This window comes from Neoarius graeffei, chromosome 18, assembly GCF_027579695.1.
Source record: "Neoarius graeffei isolate fNeoGra1 chromosome 18, fNeoGra1.pri, whole genome shotgun sequence".
In the NCBI taxonomy this organism is placed as follows: Eukaryota; Metazoa; Chordata; class Actinopteri; order Siluriformes; family Ariidae; genus Neoarius; species Neoarius graeffei.
In genome coordinates, this window is record NC_083586.1 from 61461365 (window position 1) to 61479361 (window position 17997).

The 17997-nt window shown below is 48.9% G+C and overlaps 1 protein-coding gene across 1 annotated transcript in view; it reads right to left on the minus strand.

Moving 5' to 3' along the window:
* Positions 1–17997, minus strand: part of LOC132865810 (titin-like) — a 139346-nt gene that overhangs the window by 16389 nt on the left and 104960 nt on the right. The gene's annotated exons all lie outside the window — the stretch shown is intronic.

The window sequence follows — 17997 nt, forward strand, 5'->3', positions numbered from 1 at the left end:
AGTCAAGCAGGCGATTCACAGTGAACACAGTCTGCCCCTGGAAGATGCGGGGGGGTGGGGGGTTCCTAGGGGCAGGGGCATACGTAGACGTCAGTACGGGCCGTAACAGGGAAACATGGAAAGTGGGGTTGATCCTCAGAGTCCGGGGCAACTGGAGCCGGTAGGAGACAGGGTTCACCCTGCGCACCACCTTGAAGGGGCCAATGTAGCGAGGAGCAAGCTTGCGGTTCTCCACCCGCAGTGGAAGGTCCTTAGTGGACAGCCAAACACGCTGCCCAGGGCGGAAAGCGTGTGCAGGTCTTCTATGGCGGTTGGCCTGAGTCTGGTTGGTTCTGGAGGTCTGTATGAGGGTCTTCCTGACCTTGCTCCAGGTCTTGCGACACCGTCTCACATATTGGTTGACCGAGGGCACCCCCGCGTCCTCCTCCTGGTCCGGGAACAGAGGTGGCTGGAACCCGAATTGGCACTGGAATGGCGACAGCTTGGTGGCCGATGACTGCAGGGTGTTGTGGGCGTACTCCGCCCATGGCAGCCAGGTGCTCCACGATGTCGGGTTATCCATAGCCAGGCCTCGCAGGGTGGTTTCCAGGTCCTGGTTGAGCCTCTCCGTCTGACCATTGGACTGTGGGTGAAACCCAGAGGAGAGGCTGGCAGTGGCTCCGATGACCTTGCAGAACCCGTGCCACACTCGGGAGGAGAACTGGGGCCCTCGGTCTGAGACGATGTCCTGTGGAAGACCAAAGACTCGGAAGACATGATTAAACAAAAGTTTCGCAGTTTCAAGAGCAGAGGGGAGTTTGCACAGTGGTATGAAGCGGCAGGCCTTGGAGAATCTGTCAACTAAGACCAAAATGACCGTGTTACCTTGTGACTCAGGGAGACCCGTGATAAAGTCGACTGCCACGTGGGACCAGGGACGCCGGGGAATGGTCAGAGGATGCAGGAGACCCTGGGGACGCTGTCGTGGGTTCTTGGTTCTGGTGCAAACCTCACAGGACAGGACAAATGACCTTACTTCCTTCTCCATGTTAGGCCACCAGAAGCGTCTTTTCAGGAAGTCCAGGGTCCTCCGAGCTCCCGGGTGGGCGGTGAGAGGGGAAGAGTGACCCCACTGGAGAACCTTGGCCCGGGCTTGATGTGGGACGTACAAGAGGCCTGGTGGCCCCGTCCCAGGACCGGGGTCCTGGCGTTGGGCTCGTCGGACAGCCTCCTCAATACCCCAGCGGACAGGGGCCACAATCCGGGACACAGGGATAATAGGCCCGACTTCATTCTCCCTGTTAGTGGCAGAGAACAGTCTGGACAGTGCGTCAGGTTTGGTGTTCTTGGAGCCGGGGCGGTATGAGAGGGTGAAGTCAAACCGACTGAAAAACAGGGCCCACCTAGCCTGTCGAGGGTTCAGTCTCTTGGCTTGCTGGAGGTACTCCAGGTTCTTGTGGTCAGTCCAAACCAGGAATGGATGTTGTGCTCCCTCCAGCCAGTGCCTCCACTCCTCAAGGGCCAGTTTGACCGCTAGCAGTTCTCGATCCCCCACATCGTACCGGGACTCAGCAGGACTCAGGCGGTGGGAGAAGTAAGCGCAGGGGTGCAGCTTTCCTTCCGAACGTTGAGAGAGCACCGCGCCGACACCACTGTCCGAGGCGTCCACCTCCACGATGAATGGTTGGGAGGTGTCCGGGAGAACCAGAATGGGTGCCGTGCAGAAGCGGTCCTTGAGGTCTTTGAACGCCTTTTCTGCCTGAGGAGACCAGCCATAAGATCCACCTGTCCCTTTGGTGAGGTCTGACATGGGTGCTGCCACAGAACTGAAGTTCCTGATGAACTTGCGGTAGAAGTTAGCGAATCCTAAGAACCGCTGAACCTCCTTAACGGATTTGGGAGTAGGCCAATCCCGGACGGCCAGGGTCTTGGCAGGGTCCATTTGGAGTTGGCCTGTCCGTACAATAAATCCCAGAAAGGAGACCTCGGGAACATGAAATTCGCATTTCTGGGCCTTGGCGAACAGATTGTTCTGTAGCAGCCTCTGGAGAACCTGGCGGACATGGTGGCGGTGCTCCTGCACGGTCTTGGAAAAGATAAGGATGTCGTCGAGGTAGACAAAAACGTATAGGTTAATCATGTCCCTTAAGACGTCGTTGATTAGGGCCTGAAAAACAGCTGGTGCGTTGGTGAGTCCGAAGGGCATCACCTGGTATTCGTAGTGCCCAGACGGGGTGTTAAAGGCAGTCTTCCACTCGTCTCCCTGTCGGATACGGATGAGGTGGTATGCGTTCCGTAGGTCCAACTTGGTGAAGACGGTGGCGCCTTGGAGCAGGTCGAAAGCTGTGGACATCAGCGGAAGGGGATATCGGTTGCGCACAGTGATCTTATTCAGGCCCCGGTAATCAATACATGGTCGGAGCCCCCCATCCTTCTTGCCGACAAAGAAGAAGCCGGCTCCAGCAGGTGAAGTGGAGGGTCGAATAAACCCAGAGACCAGGGCATCTTTGAGGTATTCCTCCATGGCCTTGCGTTCTGGCTGAGAGAGTGAAAACAGTCTGCCACGAGGAGGGGTAGTCCCAGGGAGCAAGTCGATGGCACAGTCGTAGGCCCGGTGCGGAGGAAGAACGGCGGCCCTGCTCTTGCTGAATACCTCCTTGAGATCCCAGTACTCTGTGGGAACTTGAGATAACTCGGTGAGATCAGGGGGCTCGGCAGGAGACACAGGAGAGCTAGAGAGCAGACAAGAGGCATGGCATGCAGGGCCCCATTCCACAACCTGGCTTGTTACCCAGTCTATGCGAGGGTTGTGGCGAGTAAGCCAAGGAAGGCCTAGAATAACTGGGAACTCAGGTGAAGGAATCAGGTGCAGGGATATTTCTTCCTTGTGACCTTGAGACTGGAGGAAAACTGGAGAAGTAACTTGGGTGACTCTTCCATCACCTAACGCTTGGCCATCGAGGGCAGACACAGACAGTGGGACTTCAAGAGGTGCAGTCGGAATATTGATGCTTTGGGCGAAGTGAATATCCATAAAGTTCCCAGCCGCCCCTGAGTCTATCAAAGCTTGACAAGAGTGGACAGACTCACCCCAGGAGATGGAGACCGGGATGTAGATTCCTTGGCCAGGGAGTCCGGGAGAGAGGGTAGGCCCCGTCACAACCCTCCCTCGGCTGGACGGGGCGGTCCTTTTCCCAAGAGTTCGGGACATGATGCTCGGAAGTGACCAGGCTTGCCACAGTAGATGCAGCACTTGTCCCTCCTTCTGCGCTCCCTCTCAGATGCGGAGAGGCGAGTACGACCCACTTGCATGGGTTCTGGACAGTCACTGAAGGAGGTAGACGGTCTCCAGGTAGAGGTAGGGAGGCTGGGGGGGCTCAAGGCTTGGTGGCGTTCTCTCATCCTGTTGTCCAGACGAATGGCATGTGAGATGAGGGTTTCGAGGTCACTTGGGCATCCAATAGAGGCCAGACCGTCCTTGATGGGGTCAGACAGACCATGGTGGAAGGCTGACACCAGGGCAGTCTCGTTCCATCCACTTACTGCTGCGAGTGTTCGGAACGAGATGGCGTAATCTGCGACGCTTCCTCCTTGCCGGATGGACATGAGCTTTCGGGCTGCGTCGGTACTGATGTCTGCCTGATCGAAGACCCGAAGCATCTCTTCAGAAAACAGCTGGAAATCAAAGCACTCAGGTCCCTGTCTTTGCCAGATAGCAGTAGCCCAGGCTCGCGCCTTACCAGCTAATAAGGTGATCACAAAGGCAATCTTGCGGCGATCCGTAGTGTAGGTGGTAGGCTGAAGCTCAAAGGTGAGTTGACACTGGGTAAGGAACTCTCGGCACTCACTGTGCTTGCCGTCATACCTCTGTGGTGCAGGAAGGCTGGGTTCGCGAGGTGAAGAAGGCAGCATTGCAGGAGGCACTGGAGCAGGAGTGGGAGCTGGATCAGGAGCAGGAACTGGATCAGGAGATGCAGGCAGAGATGTCAGCTGTGCCAGGGTTTTCCCAATTTGCTGAAGCAGTTCCTCGTGGCGAGCGAGGGCCTCACGTTGGCTGGTGAGCGTACGTCCATGAGCGTCCATGGTCGCTCCGAAGCGTGTCAAAGCTGCCATAATTCCCTGAAGGTTGGCCGGGTAGACAGTTGAAGCAGCCTCTGCTGAGTCGGTCATGACGGAGTCTTTCTGTTAGGGTTTTGCTGGGATTCGAACCTGGTTCGTTGGTGTGATAATCCAGCAAACCCCCACTAGGCCACCAGGGGGATGACTCAAATGCAGAGGCGTGAGGCGGAAGTAGAAAAAGAATCAAAAGGTTTATTTAAACTATAAACACTATATACAGGGCAAAACAAAAGACAAAAAAAAAACCAAAGAGTATAATCCAAAAGAAAAGCAAAGTGCAAAAATACAAAAGCTAAGAAGATCAAAAAACACAGTACAAAGGAAACTGGAGATAAACATAACAGCACAAAGACTCCGTGACAAGAGGACTGAACTCAGGGGTATAAATAGACAAACTAATTAAGGACACAGGTGAAGATAATTAGGCAATTAACACAAACTCAAAACACAGGAACAGTGGCGGCCTCTAGAGGCCAAAATGAACACGACATGAAAAGGAAATAACAGCGGCCTCTAGAGGCCAAAACAGTCCTAGTCCTAACACAGTGAAATTACTGAAAAATATTAACAAATAAAATAAAATCACAAACAGCAACTTTTAATTAATAGGAAGTTCTTTTGGTCGCATTAGAGTTTTAAAACGTGACAGGGTGAACTAAAATAGTGTGTGTGCTCATATACAGGTGTGTATGAATGTTGAATGCAGTGTTGTAGTCGAGTCACTAAACCTCGAGTCCGAGTCCAGTCTCGAGTCTCCAGTGTTAATAAAAAAAATTAAAAATTGAGTCGAGTCTGAAAACAAGACTCCAACCACAACATGTGACGGCGGCTGTTTTAGCGTCATTAACATGAGTTTGTTCCTGAACATGACGTATGAACAGGTGAATGTGCTTCTCTTTATCAGGGAGTGTGAAGTATTCTGTCAGAGATGGTTGGGAGACGGATGTAAGTGCAGAAGGTGTGTTTATTAATACAAGTGAAGACATAAACAATCCAGAACGGCAGGCAAAATTGTAAAACGGTGAAACAGGCGATAGGTCAAGCGAGGCACAAACAAACTATTGTAGACTCGGCAGAATCAAAGACAAGAAACAGGAAATCAGGGATCAGGAAACCAAACAAGGAAATAAGGCTCGGTAATGTGTCAGCAACGTAACTCAATACTTCGCAAAGTAAGTGTGTTTTCACAGTTTTTATATCGGCGTGCTGATTGTGCCTTTAATCCTGTACAGGTGCGAGTCGTTCACGGTGTGCGTGAGAGTCTATCTGATGCATGTGCCAAGGCGTGTAGGTGTGACACTCTTGCACAAAATTAGTATAAAACTTAATCTACCTTATGCCAAATTATTATGGCATGTTACAAAAAATAAAGAAAAAATCAGAGTCCTCGTCTCCAGTTTACGAGTCCGAATGCAGTTAATGCATGAGTCTGAGTCCAAGTCACAAGTTGGACTCGCGTCTGAGTCCTGGACTTGAGTACTACAAGCCTGGTTGAATGTATGAGTGTTCTAGTGTACAAGTATGCTAATACACATGGATGCTAATATGCAAACACATTTGTAAGCTAAAATTGAAGGGTGTGATTATACAAATACGCTAATACAGGGCTCAAAATTCGCAGTGGTCCGGTCGCCCGAGGTGACTTAATTTGTCATTTGGCGGGTAATTCCTGTCACTACCAGCCGGGCTAGCTAGTTGAAAATAAAAAATATATATGAAGCGAAGATTCAGACTAGGGCTGTGCGATATATCGTATATACTCGATATATCTCTGAAAATTCTGTGTGAGATACAGTGGTGCTTGAAAGTTTGTGAACCCTTTAGAATTTTCTATATTTCTGCATAAATATGACCTAAAACATCATCAGATTTTCACACAAGTCCTAAAAGTAGATAAAGAGAACCCAGTTAAACAAATGAGACAAAAACATTATACTTGGTCATTTATTTATTGAGGAAAATGATCCAATATTACATATCTGTGAGTGGCAAAAGTATGTGAACCTTTGCTTTCAGTATCTGGTGTGACCCCCTTGTGCAGCAATAACTGCAACTAAACGTTTGCGGTAACTGTTGATCAGTCCTGCACACCGGCTTGGAGGAATTTTAGCCCATTCCTCCGTACAGAACAGCTTCAACTCTGGGATGTTGGTGGGTTTCCTCACATGAACTGCTCGCTTCAGGTCCTCCCACAACATTTTGATTGAATTAAGGTCAGGACTTTGACTTGGCCATTCCAAAACATTCACTTTATTCTTCTTTAACCATTCTTTGGTAGAACGACTTGTGTGCTTAGGGTCGTTGTCTTGCTGCATGACCCACCTTCTCTTGAGATTCAGTTCATGGACAGATGTCCTGACATTTTCCTTTAGAATTTGCTGGTATAATTCAGAATTCATTGTTCCATCAATGATGGCAAGCCATCCTGGCCCAGATGCAGCAAAACAGGCCCAAACCATGATACTACCACCACCATGTTTCACAGATGGGATGAGGTTCTTATGCTAGAATGCAGTGTTTTCCTTTCTTCAAACATAATGCTTCTCATTTAAACCAAAAATTTCTATTTTGGTCTCATCGGTCCACAAACCATTTTCCCAATAGCCTTCTGGCTTGTCCACGTGATCTTTAGCAAAGTGCAGATGAACAGCAATGTTCTTTTTGGAGAGCAGTGGCTTTCTCCTTCCAACCCTGCCATGCACACCATTGTTGTTCAGTGTTCTCCTGATGGTGGACTCATGAACATTAACATTAGCCAATATGAGAGGGGCCTTCAGTTGCTTAGAAGTTACCCTGGGGTCCTTTGTGACCTCGCCGACTATTACACGCCTTGCTCTTGGAGTGATCTTTGTTGGTCGACCACTTCTGGGGTGGGTAACAATGGTCTTGAATTTCCTCCATTTGTACACAATCTGTCTGACTGTGGATCGGTGGAGTCCAAACTCTTTAGAGATGGTTTTGTAACCTTTTCCAGCCTGATGAGCATCAACAACGCTTTTTCTGAGGTCCTCAGAAATCTCCTTTGTTCGTGCCATGATACACTTCCACAAACATGTGTTGTGAAGATCAGACTTTGATAGATTCCTGTTCTTTAAATAAAACAGGGTGCCCACTCACACCTGATTGTCATCCCATTGATTGAAAACACCTGACTCTAATTTCACCTTCAAATTAACTGCTAATCCTAGAGGTTCACATACTTTTGCCGCTCACATGTATGTAATATTGGATCATTTTCCTCAATAAATAAATGACCAAGTATAATATTTGTGTCTCATTTGTTTAACTGGGTTCCCTTTATCTACATTTAGGACTTGTGTGAAAATCTGATGATGTTTTAGGTCATATTTATGCAGAAATATAGAAAATTCTAAAGGGTTCACAAACTTTCAAGCACCACTGTACATAAAATTATTATATTGTAACTATCGAGTATTTTATGGTCATCTGCCGACTTGCATTTGTTTCATGTTTGTTGCGTTTGTTTAAAACCTTTTCCGGTGGTTTTCTCCCTGTCCCTCAGGCGGTAATGTGAGAGGCTGCCTAAGGGTAAAAAAAAAACAATAATGTCACACACTCATCAACCAATCCCGGGCAACATTGAGGTGCTGAAAGAAACTTGGGGAAGATTTTCTAGTTTCAGTTTACAGCGCTGACTCAGTTCGTGCAATCGCTGGTGTTGCATAGGCTACCGTGTAAGCTCTGCCAATTTCAGCAACAAAGTAAAAATGGAAGCAGACAAATTGGTTCCTAAAAGAACTATGTAGCACTTTGTGTGGGTGGAGCACAGAAAGACGGCAGGCCAGAATTCAGTTTAACAAACTCTTTATTTTAGCTTTTCAGCTTTAAACCATTCATACACGGGGACACACACACACTAGTCATCTGGTTGGGGAGAGAGCTTCCTTCCTCTGCTGTCTCTCTCCTCATATAGGGCGCGGTCACTGGGGAAGACACACAAACACAGATTAACCAACATCAGGTGCAGTGATTCTGCCACTTACCTTCCCTGACTCCACCCTCCGGTCACAGACCGACGCTTGACCACACCTCCGCTGCCACAAACTAGTAAGGGGTCAGTCATCTGGCATTTTTTTGGATATCGCGAGGAGGACATGGAACAGCAAATGCCAATTTGTAAAGTGTGCAAAAAAAAACCCCTGTCATCACGAAAGGCAGCAGCACTACAAAGCATGTTGGACATACAACACCAATTCCAAAAAAGTTGGGACAAAGTACAAATTGTAAATAAAAACGGAATGCAATAATTTACAAATCTCAAAAACTGATATTGTATTCACAGTAGAAAATAGACAACATATCAAATGTCGAAAGTGAGACATTTTGAAATTTCCCTGACTCCACCCTCCGGTCACAGACCGACGCTTGACCACGCCCCCGCTGCCACATACCCCCACTGCCCGACTCAGGCCGGGCAGCCATCCGGCCTGCAGCCGACCCCCCCCACCCCTTGATGGGAGAGGAAGTCCGCCACGACCATCTGCGCCCCCGGCCTGTGGACCACCTTGAAATTAAAGGGCTGGAGTGCCAGATACCAATGGGTGATCTGCGCATTGGCATCCTTCATGCGGTGGAGCCACTGGAGGGGTGCGTGGTCCGAACAGAGGGTGAAAGAGCGCCCCAGGAGGTAGTAGTGGAGGGCGAGGACTGCCCACTTGATCACCAGGCACTCCTTTTCGATGGTGCTGTAGCGCCCCTCACACACTGACAGCTTCCTGCTTATGTACAGGACGGGGCGGTCCTCCCCCTCCACTTCCTGGGACAGAACGGCCCCCAGCCCTATATCCGACGCGTCCGTCTGCAACGTAAAGGGGAAAGAAAAGTCAGGGGAGTGTAACAGTGGCCCCCCACACAGTGCAGCCTTCACTTCAGAGAAAGCCCGCTGGCATTGCTCCGTCCACTGGACCGGATCTGGTGCTCCCTTTTTAGTCAGATCAGTCAGCGGGCTGGTGACGTCCGAATAATTAGGTATAAACCTATGATAGTAGCCAGCCAGCCCCAGGAAGTGTCTCACCCCCTTTTTGGTCTTGGGCCTCGGGCAGGCCGTAATTGCTGCTGTCTTGTTAATTTCGGGACGCATCTGCCCGTTGCCCAAGTGGAAGCCCAGATACCGTACTTTCACCCGCCCAATTGCACACTTCTTCGGGTTGGCTGTGAGACCCGCCCGCCTCAGCAACCTAAGGACGGCCCTCAGGTGTTGTAGGTGCTGCGGCCTGTCATTACTATAAATAATGATGTCATCTAGGTACGCGGCTGCATAGGTGGCGTGGGGGCAGAGGACCCTATCCATCAGTCGCTGGAACGTAGCGGGCGCCCCAAACAGCCCAAAAGGAAGTGTGACAAACTGGTGTAAGCCGAACGGTGTGGAAAAGGCCGTTTTTTCTCGGGATAATGGAGTCAAGGGGATCTGCCAATAACCCTTTGTCAAATCCAGTGTCGAGTAAAAGCGAGCTGTGCCTAGTCGATTGAGCAACACATCAATATGAGGCATTGGGTACGCGTCGAATTTAGACACCGCATTGACGTTTCTATAGTCTACACAGAACCGGACCGACCAGTCGGTCTTGGGTACCAAGACCACCGGGCTGCTCCAGTCACTGTGGGACTCCTCGACGATGCACATTTCGAGCATGGCCTCGAGTTCTTCCTGAACCACTTTTTTCTTGTGTTTGGGTAACCTGTAAGGGCGGCTGCGCACTACCACCCCCAGGGGTATCTCAATGTGGTGCTCTATGAGGTCGGTGTGGCCGGGCAGGGGCGAGAACATGTCCGAAAACTCGGTCTGCAACTGGGCGACCTCCGTGAGTTGGGTCGGGGAGAGGTGGTCTCCACAGGGGACTGGAGAGGTACGCGATGCCAATGTTCCCTTTTGAACCTCCGGCCCCAGCTCCGCCTTCTCCGGAACCACCGACACCAATGCCACGGGGACCTCCTCGTTCCAGAGTTTGAGCAGATTGAGGTGGTAAACCTGTAGCGCCCCACCCCTGTCCGTTCGCCTCACTTCGTACTCGACGTCCCCGACTCGCCGTGTGACCTCAAAGGGTCCTTGCCACTTGGCGATTAATTTGGAGCTCGATGTGGGCAACAGCACGAGAACATTATCTCCCGGTGCGAACTCCCTAAGGCACATACCCCTGTCGTACAGGCGGGTTTGCCGTTCTTGGGCCTGCCACAAATTCTCCTGGGTTAGGTGTGTGAGTGTGTGGAAATTTTGCGCACAGGTCCATAACGTATTGAATTTGATTTTTACTGGATGAAGGTTCCTCCTCCCAATTTTCTTGCAGCACATCTAGAATGCCGCGTGGCTTATGCCCATATAACAATTCGAATGGGGAGAACCCCGTGGAGGCTTGGGGGACCTCTTGCACTGCAAATAACAAGGGTTCAAGCCATTTATCCCAATTAAGTGCGTCCTCACTTACGAATTTTTTAATTATATTCTTGAGGGTGTGATTGAACCGTTCAACTAAACTGTCCGTTTGTGAGTGATAAACGCTGGTGCGGATCGGTTTAATACCCAATAATCCATACAGTTTGTTCAGTGTATGTGACATAAACGAGGTGCCTTGGTCTGTCAGAATCTCTTTCGGGATTCCAACTTGGGAGATGACGCGGAAGAGTGCTTCCGCAATACTGCGTGCTGAGATATTGCGAAGTGGCACTGCTTCCGGGTATCATGTTGCATAGTCCACCAGGACTAAAATAAAGCAGTACCCTCGTGTTGACCGATCTAATGGCCCGACGAGATCCATCCCAATTCTTTCGACCGGGGTCTCGATTAATGGGAGGGGGCGCAAAGGCGCTTTTGGAATGGCCGCTGGATTTACTAACTGGCATTCGCGGCATGCCGTACACCACCTACTGACATCGCCGCGAATCCCTGGCCAATAGAACCGGGACATTAGTTGGGCTAGTGTCTTATCCTGCCCTAAGTGTCCAGCCATGGGATTAAAGTGAGCCGCCTGGAATACCAATTCCTGGTGGCTCTTTGGAATCAAAAGCTGCGTGACTTGCTCTTTAGTCTGAGTGTCCTGCGTCACTCGGTATAACCTATCCTTCATAATAGAAAAATAGGGGAAGGACGGGGTGGCGTTTGGCTGGAGCGTTTGACCATCGATTACTCTCACTTGGTCAAACGCATGCCGCAGAGACTCGTCTCGCGATTGCTCTAACGGGAAATCCCCAAGGGATTCCCTGAGAGAGGGAGGAGGAGCCTACTGCTCCTCACTCTGATGCGGAGATGACGTAGATGGCTCTGTGACAGCTGCTCCCACCAAAGCGACACCAGGACCTCCCCCTGCTAAACTATGGCAGGACCCACTCTTCTCTAGATGGCTCATTAACTCCCCGAATCCCGGCCAATCAGTCCCCAAAATTATCGAGTGGGTGAGGCGAGGATTAACCACAGCCTTTACTCTAAATTTTCCCCCTCAAAAAAGAATGTGGACCGACACAAAGGGGTAGCTGTGAACATCCCCATGCACACACACAACACCTTCACAAATTGTGCTCCTCCCAATGCTTTGTCTTGCACCAGGCTTTGGTGAATTGAGGTCTGATTACAGCCAGGATTCCACCAAAGCCTGATATGTATCCCCTTGGATACTCACTGGTATGCAATACGCTCCGGCCCAATCGAGGGCGACTCCTGGCGCGTTGGGGATCCGAACCACCACGCCCACTTCCATCGCCAAGCACTGCTGTTGGAGGTGGCCCGGCTCCCCGCAGCGCTAGCAAACCGGCCCGGGCTTCCTCTCTGCACTGGCGCTCTGGGGTTCACTCACCTGGGGGGGGGGACAGACACAGAAGGGAAAAACAGGAGGGAAAAACAGGAGGGCACCGCGGGTGCAACAGGCTGGCAGGGGTGGGGCCGGCCCCCGCCTCCGCGGTGGGGGAACAGGGCAAGGACGAGACACAGGAGGGGGGGAGAGGGAGAGAAGAGGGAAGAAGAGGATGTCCGCTGTCCTGCCGTCGGAACAGCCGCCAAATGGTCATCCGCCAACTTGATGGCCTGATCCAGCGATGCCGGGCAGTGGCACTGGACCCACTCTGCGGTTCCCTCTGGTAGGCGGGTGATGAACTGCTCCAGTACCACCTGATCGATGATCCCCTCAGCGTCGCGGTTGTCGGCCCTCAACCACCGCCAGCAGGTGTCCCGGAGCTGCTGGCCAAATGCGAACGGCCAGCCGACTTCCTCCAGACGCAGAGTGCGGAAGCGCTGACGCAGTTGTTCAGGGGTGCGCCCCACCTGCCGGAGGACGGCATGGCGAAGGTCCGCATAGACCAGCCAGTGGTCGGCGGGGAGCTGTAGCACGGCCAGCTGTGCCTCGCCAGTTAGCAGGAGGAGGAGGCGCGCCATGCGCTGTTCCACCGGCCAGCCCGAGGCCTCTGCTGCCTGCTCGAAGAGCGTGATGAAGGCCTTGGGGTCATCATGCGGGCCCATCTTAGTGAGGGTGAGGGGAGAAGGGCCCGCAGCGGTGGAGGTGGTGGACCCTGCCGACGTGAGGAGGTGCCGGAACGCCTGTCGGTCTTCTTGCTGTGCCAGCACCAGGGCCTCGAACCGGTGCTCCTGCTCCTTTCGGAGGGTGACTAGCGCCTGGTGCTGGCTCTGCTGGGCCGTGGCGAGGGCGTGGACCAGGTCCGCGAAGGGGGAGGACTCCATGGGGCTGTTCTTTTTCCTGTGCTCGATCCCGGGTTTCAGCACCACTGTAGCAGTTCGTGTGGGTGAAGCACAGAAAGACGGCAGGCCAGAATTCAGTTTAACAAACTCTTTATTTTAGCTTTTCAGCTTTAAACTATTCATATGGGCGCACACACACCAGTCGTCTGGTTGGGGAGAGAGCTTCCTTCCTCTGCTCTCTCTCTCCTCATATAGGGCGCGGTCACTGGGGAAGACACACAAACACAGATTAACCAACATCAGGTGCAGTGATTCTGCCACTTACCTTCCCTGACTCCACCCTCCGGTTACAGACCGACGCTTGACCATGCCCCCGCTGCCACAAACTAGTAAGGGGTCATTCATCTGGCATTTTTTTGGATATCGCGAGGAGGGCGTGGAACAGCAAATGCCAATTTGTAAAGTGTGCAAAAAAAACTTGTCATCACGAAAGGCAGTAGCACTACAAAGCATGTTGGACATACAACCCCGATTCCAAAAAAGTTGGGACAAAGTACAAATTGTAAATAAAAACGGAATGCAATAATTTACAAATCTCAAAAACTGATATTGTATTCACAATAGAACATAGACAACATATCAAATGTCGAAAGTGAGGCATTTTGAAATTTCATGCCAAATATTGGCTCATTTGAAATTTCATGACAGCAACACACCTCAAAAAAGTTGGGACAGGGGCAATAAGAGGCTGGAAAAGTTAAAGGTACAAAAAAGGAACAGCTGGAGGACCAAACTGCAACTCATTAGGTCAATTGGCAATAGGCCATTAACATGACTGGGTATAAAAAGAGCATCTTGGAGTGGCAGTGGCTCTCAGAAGTAAAGATGGGAAGAGGATCACCAATCCCCCTAATTCTGCGCCGACAAATAGTGGAGCAATATCAGAAAGGAGTTCGACAGTGTAAAATTGCAAAGAGTTTGAACATATCATCATCTCCAGTGCATAATATCATCAAAAGATTCAGAGAGTCTGGAAGAATCTTTGTGCGTAAGGGTCAAGGCCGGAAAACCATACTGGGTGCCCGTGATCTTCGGGCCCTTAGACGGCAGTGCATCACATACAGGCATGCTTCTGTATTGGAAATCACAAAATGGGCTCAGGAATTTTTCCAGAGAACATTATCTGTGAACACAATTCACCGTGCCATCCGCCATTGCCAGCTAAAACTCTATAATTCAAAGAAGAAGCCGTATCTAAACATGATCCAGAAGCGCAGATGTCTTCTCTGGGCCAAGGCTCATTTAAAATGGACTGTGGCAAAGTGGAAAACTGTTCTGTGGTCAGACGAATCAAAATTTGAAGTCCTTTATGGAAATCAGGGACGCCGTGTCATTCGGACTAAAGAGGAGAAGGACGACCCAAGTTATCATCAGAACTCAGTTCAGAAGCCTGCACCTCTGATGGTATGGAGTTGCATTAGTGCGTGTGGTATGGGCAGCTTACACATCTGGAAAGACACCATCAATGCTGAAAGGTATATCCAGGTTCTAGAGCAGGGGTGTCAAACTCATTTTGGTTCAGGGGCCACATACAGCCCATCTGATCTCAAGTGGGCCGGACCAGTAAAATAATTGCAAAATAACCTGTCAACTCCAAATCTTTAGCATTGTATTTTCAGTAGGCTATGCTTTATGCTTCAGCCTAGATTTGTAGCCTACATAATCACTGATCACAAGGGATCTAGATTATTACACATTTATTCACAGAGAGGCCAATGGATTTGAAATAAAATGCATTTCACTCTCAAACAACTGGTTTATTTTTATACAGTTGAGTGAATACATTTTTACATCTGACAACCTGAACCAACTCCCCACACTAAACTCAAGTGGGAGCTATGAAGAAAGTAGCCTAAACATCCTGCTTAAAAATGTGAATGTGCAAATTTATGGCAAATAAAATTAAATTAACAAACATAAAAGTTATAGCAGTGCATGACCAATATGATTAGGCTACATCAGATCAAACTATTTTGTAGGCTAGGCCTACTGAAGCTGAGAATGATATACTGCACAATATTCATTGTCTTTTAAAGTGAAACCATGCAGAGTAATCTTATTTTCAAAGAACTGCATTCTTCAGACTGCAAACATTTGTGAACATTACAAGAATTAGGCCCAGGCCTTAATGCTGATTAACATCCCTCCCCGCTTTCTCTCGCCAATTCTATCGGCTGCTGCTGGCTCCTGACACTTGGCATCTTTTAGCCTTCACGAGGGCATCAGTATCAGGTTTCAAATCCTGAATAGCAGCACATTTCACAATGTCATTCAAGTGTGCGTTTGATGACCTTGAGCGGTGCTTTGTTTTGTTGAGGTTCATGACAGAGAACGCCTGTTCACAAAGATAGGTAGTCCCAAACATGGATAAAACCTTTGCAGCCAGGGATGTTAATTTGGGCTACCCTGGCAAGAGATATTGATAAAACGTGTCTAAGCCCACTGATGCAAATTTCTGCTTCATATCAGAATCACATTGCAAGTCAATTATCTCAAGTTGGATGTCAGCGGGCATATCAGAAGCATTGACTGTAAATGGCGAGCAAAAAAAGGCAAATTCATCCTCAAGTTCATTGAAAACCTGAAATCTCCACTCGAACTCCTGCAGCAATTCTGTTATCTTGTCTTTGTATTGATCCAAATCAGCATTATGTTCAGTCACACACATAGCTGTGAGCAATGGGAAATGAGATGCGTCACCGTTAGATAGCTGTGTCTCCCAGAGTGACAGTTTCAACTTGAATGCACGCACGCTATCATAAAACTGAGTGCCAACTTTTCTGTGGCCTTGCAGCATTTTGTTAAGATTATTCAGGTGCTGTGTAATATCCACCATAAAGGCCAGATCCCGCACCCATTCCGGGCATTTAAGTTCCTCTACTGGACTGCCCTTTTTCTCCATGAACTGTCCAATTTCCTCTTGTAGTTCAAAGAAACGCTTGAGTATGGCACCTCGGCTTAACCACCGTACTTCAGTGTGGTATGGTAAACCAGCCGGAATGTAATTATCACTGAGAAAACAGTCAAACTGATGGTGATTCAGACCTCGCACTCTGATGAAATTTACAAGCCTGCACTTTCTCTCTGAATTTTGTCGCAACGCCTGCCTTTCTCCCGACCATTGATGGGGAGCCATCTGTAGCCAAACTGACAGCACAGGACCAGTCCACTCCGACCTTGTCCAGCGCTCTAACGAGAGAGCTGAATATGTCATTCGCTGTTGTTGTGTCCTTTATAGGCACCAACTCAAGGAACTCCTCAGTGACAGTCAAAGTCTCATCAACACCACGAATAAATATGCACAGTTGTGCAACATCTGTGACATCGGTGCTCTCATCAGTTGCAACCGAAAATGCAATAAATGACTTGATTTTGTCATTCATTTGGCTGCCCGAGTCGTGAGAGATCTTCAACCCTATTTGCAATAGTGTTCCTCGATAGAATAACGTTGGCAAAGGCAGATTGCTTTTCAGGGCACATGACTTCTGCAGCCTTCAGCATGCATTTTTTCACGAGTTCACCATCAGAAAATGGCTTGGATGCTTGCACCAACTCGTTTGCAATAAGGTAGCTAGCTTTCACTGCTCCATTACTGACCTCACGGCTGCGAGTAAATGCAGACTGCTGTTTCTTCAGACCAGCTAACAATTCGTTTATCTTCTCTTTTCTTAATTGTGCATACAAATTGTGAATTTTTTCATGATGAGTCTCATAGTGGTGCCGAATATTATATTCTTTGAGCACTGCAACCTGTTGATTACATACCAAGCACACTGGTTTTGTATTCACCTCTGTGAATAAATAATACTCAGTCCATTTTTCCTGGAAAACTCTGCACTCTACGTCAAGTCAAGTCAACTTTATTGTCAAATATGCTATACATGCTCGACATACAGCACAGATGAAATATCAGTCCTCTCTGACCCACGGTGCAAACTGGCAATGCAATAAATAAAAATAGAATAATTGAAAAAACAAACTATATAAAACAGTATAAACACTCTAGATAGGAACTAGACAGATTAAACACATACAATATAAACAGAATAAATAAACAGTATAAACACTAGATAAGAACAAGACAGACTAAACACTCAGAGAATATAAACAGTATAAAACACTAGATATGAACTAGAACTAGACTAAACACTCATATACACACACACACACACACACACACACACACACACACACATAAATTGGTACAAATAATCAAACAGTCAAGGGCACTTGAGGTATAGCAGGTAAACATGAAACATAAAATAAGCAGAATAAACAAACTAGCAGCTGTTAAGGTGAGGTAGTGCGGAATAGTGCAAATGGGCGAGGTAAAGTGAGATGTACGGTCCCTGAGTTCAGTGTGTTAATGAACGATGAGATGTATATATATATATATATATATATATATATATATATATATATATATATATATGTGTGTGTTGGGGGGGGAAACTGTGAGGATGACATGTCAGATGCTGAAGGGGGGGTGTGCGAACAGAATCTGTGGCAGGGGGCAGAGGGGGGAAGGAAGGGCAGAACATGGAGGGAGTTGAGCCTCCTGACCGCCTGGTGAAAGAAACTGAGACTAGTGCAGAAAGAAACACGAAAAAAGTACAAAATACCAAAACACAAACACGCTCAGAGCTACTGCAACTAGCTGCCACTCTTGCGGCGCCATCTTGGGAAGATGGGGAAGATGAGATGAGATCTCATCTCATCTCATTATCTCTAGCCACTTTATCATTCTACAGGGTCGCAGGCAAGCTGCAGCCTATCCCAGCTGACTACGGGCGAAAGGTGGGGTACACCCTGGACAAGTCGCCAGGTCATCACAGGGCTGACACATAGACACGAACAACCATTCACACTCACATTCACACCTATGGTCAATTTAGAGTCACCAGTTAACCTAACCTGCATGTCTTTGGACTGTGGGGGAAACCGGAGCACCCGGAGGAAATCCACATGGACACAGGGAGAACATGCAAACTCTACACAGAAAGGCCCTCACCGGCCACGGGGCTCGACCCCAGGACCTTCTTGCTGTGAGGCAACAGCGCTAACCACTACACCACTGTGCCGCCCCCAAAACAGATTATTTCCACTTTAATAGCACATCCCTAAGAGTTTAATTCTACTCATACCACAGCAATTTCCTAACAAATATTTAATCTATTAATCACACATCATACTTTTTA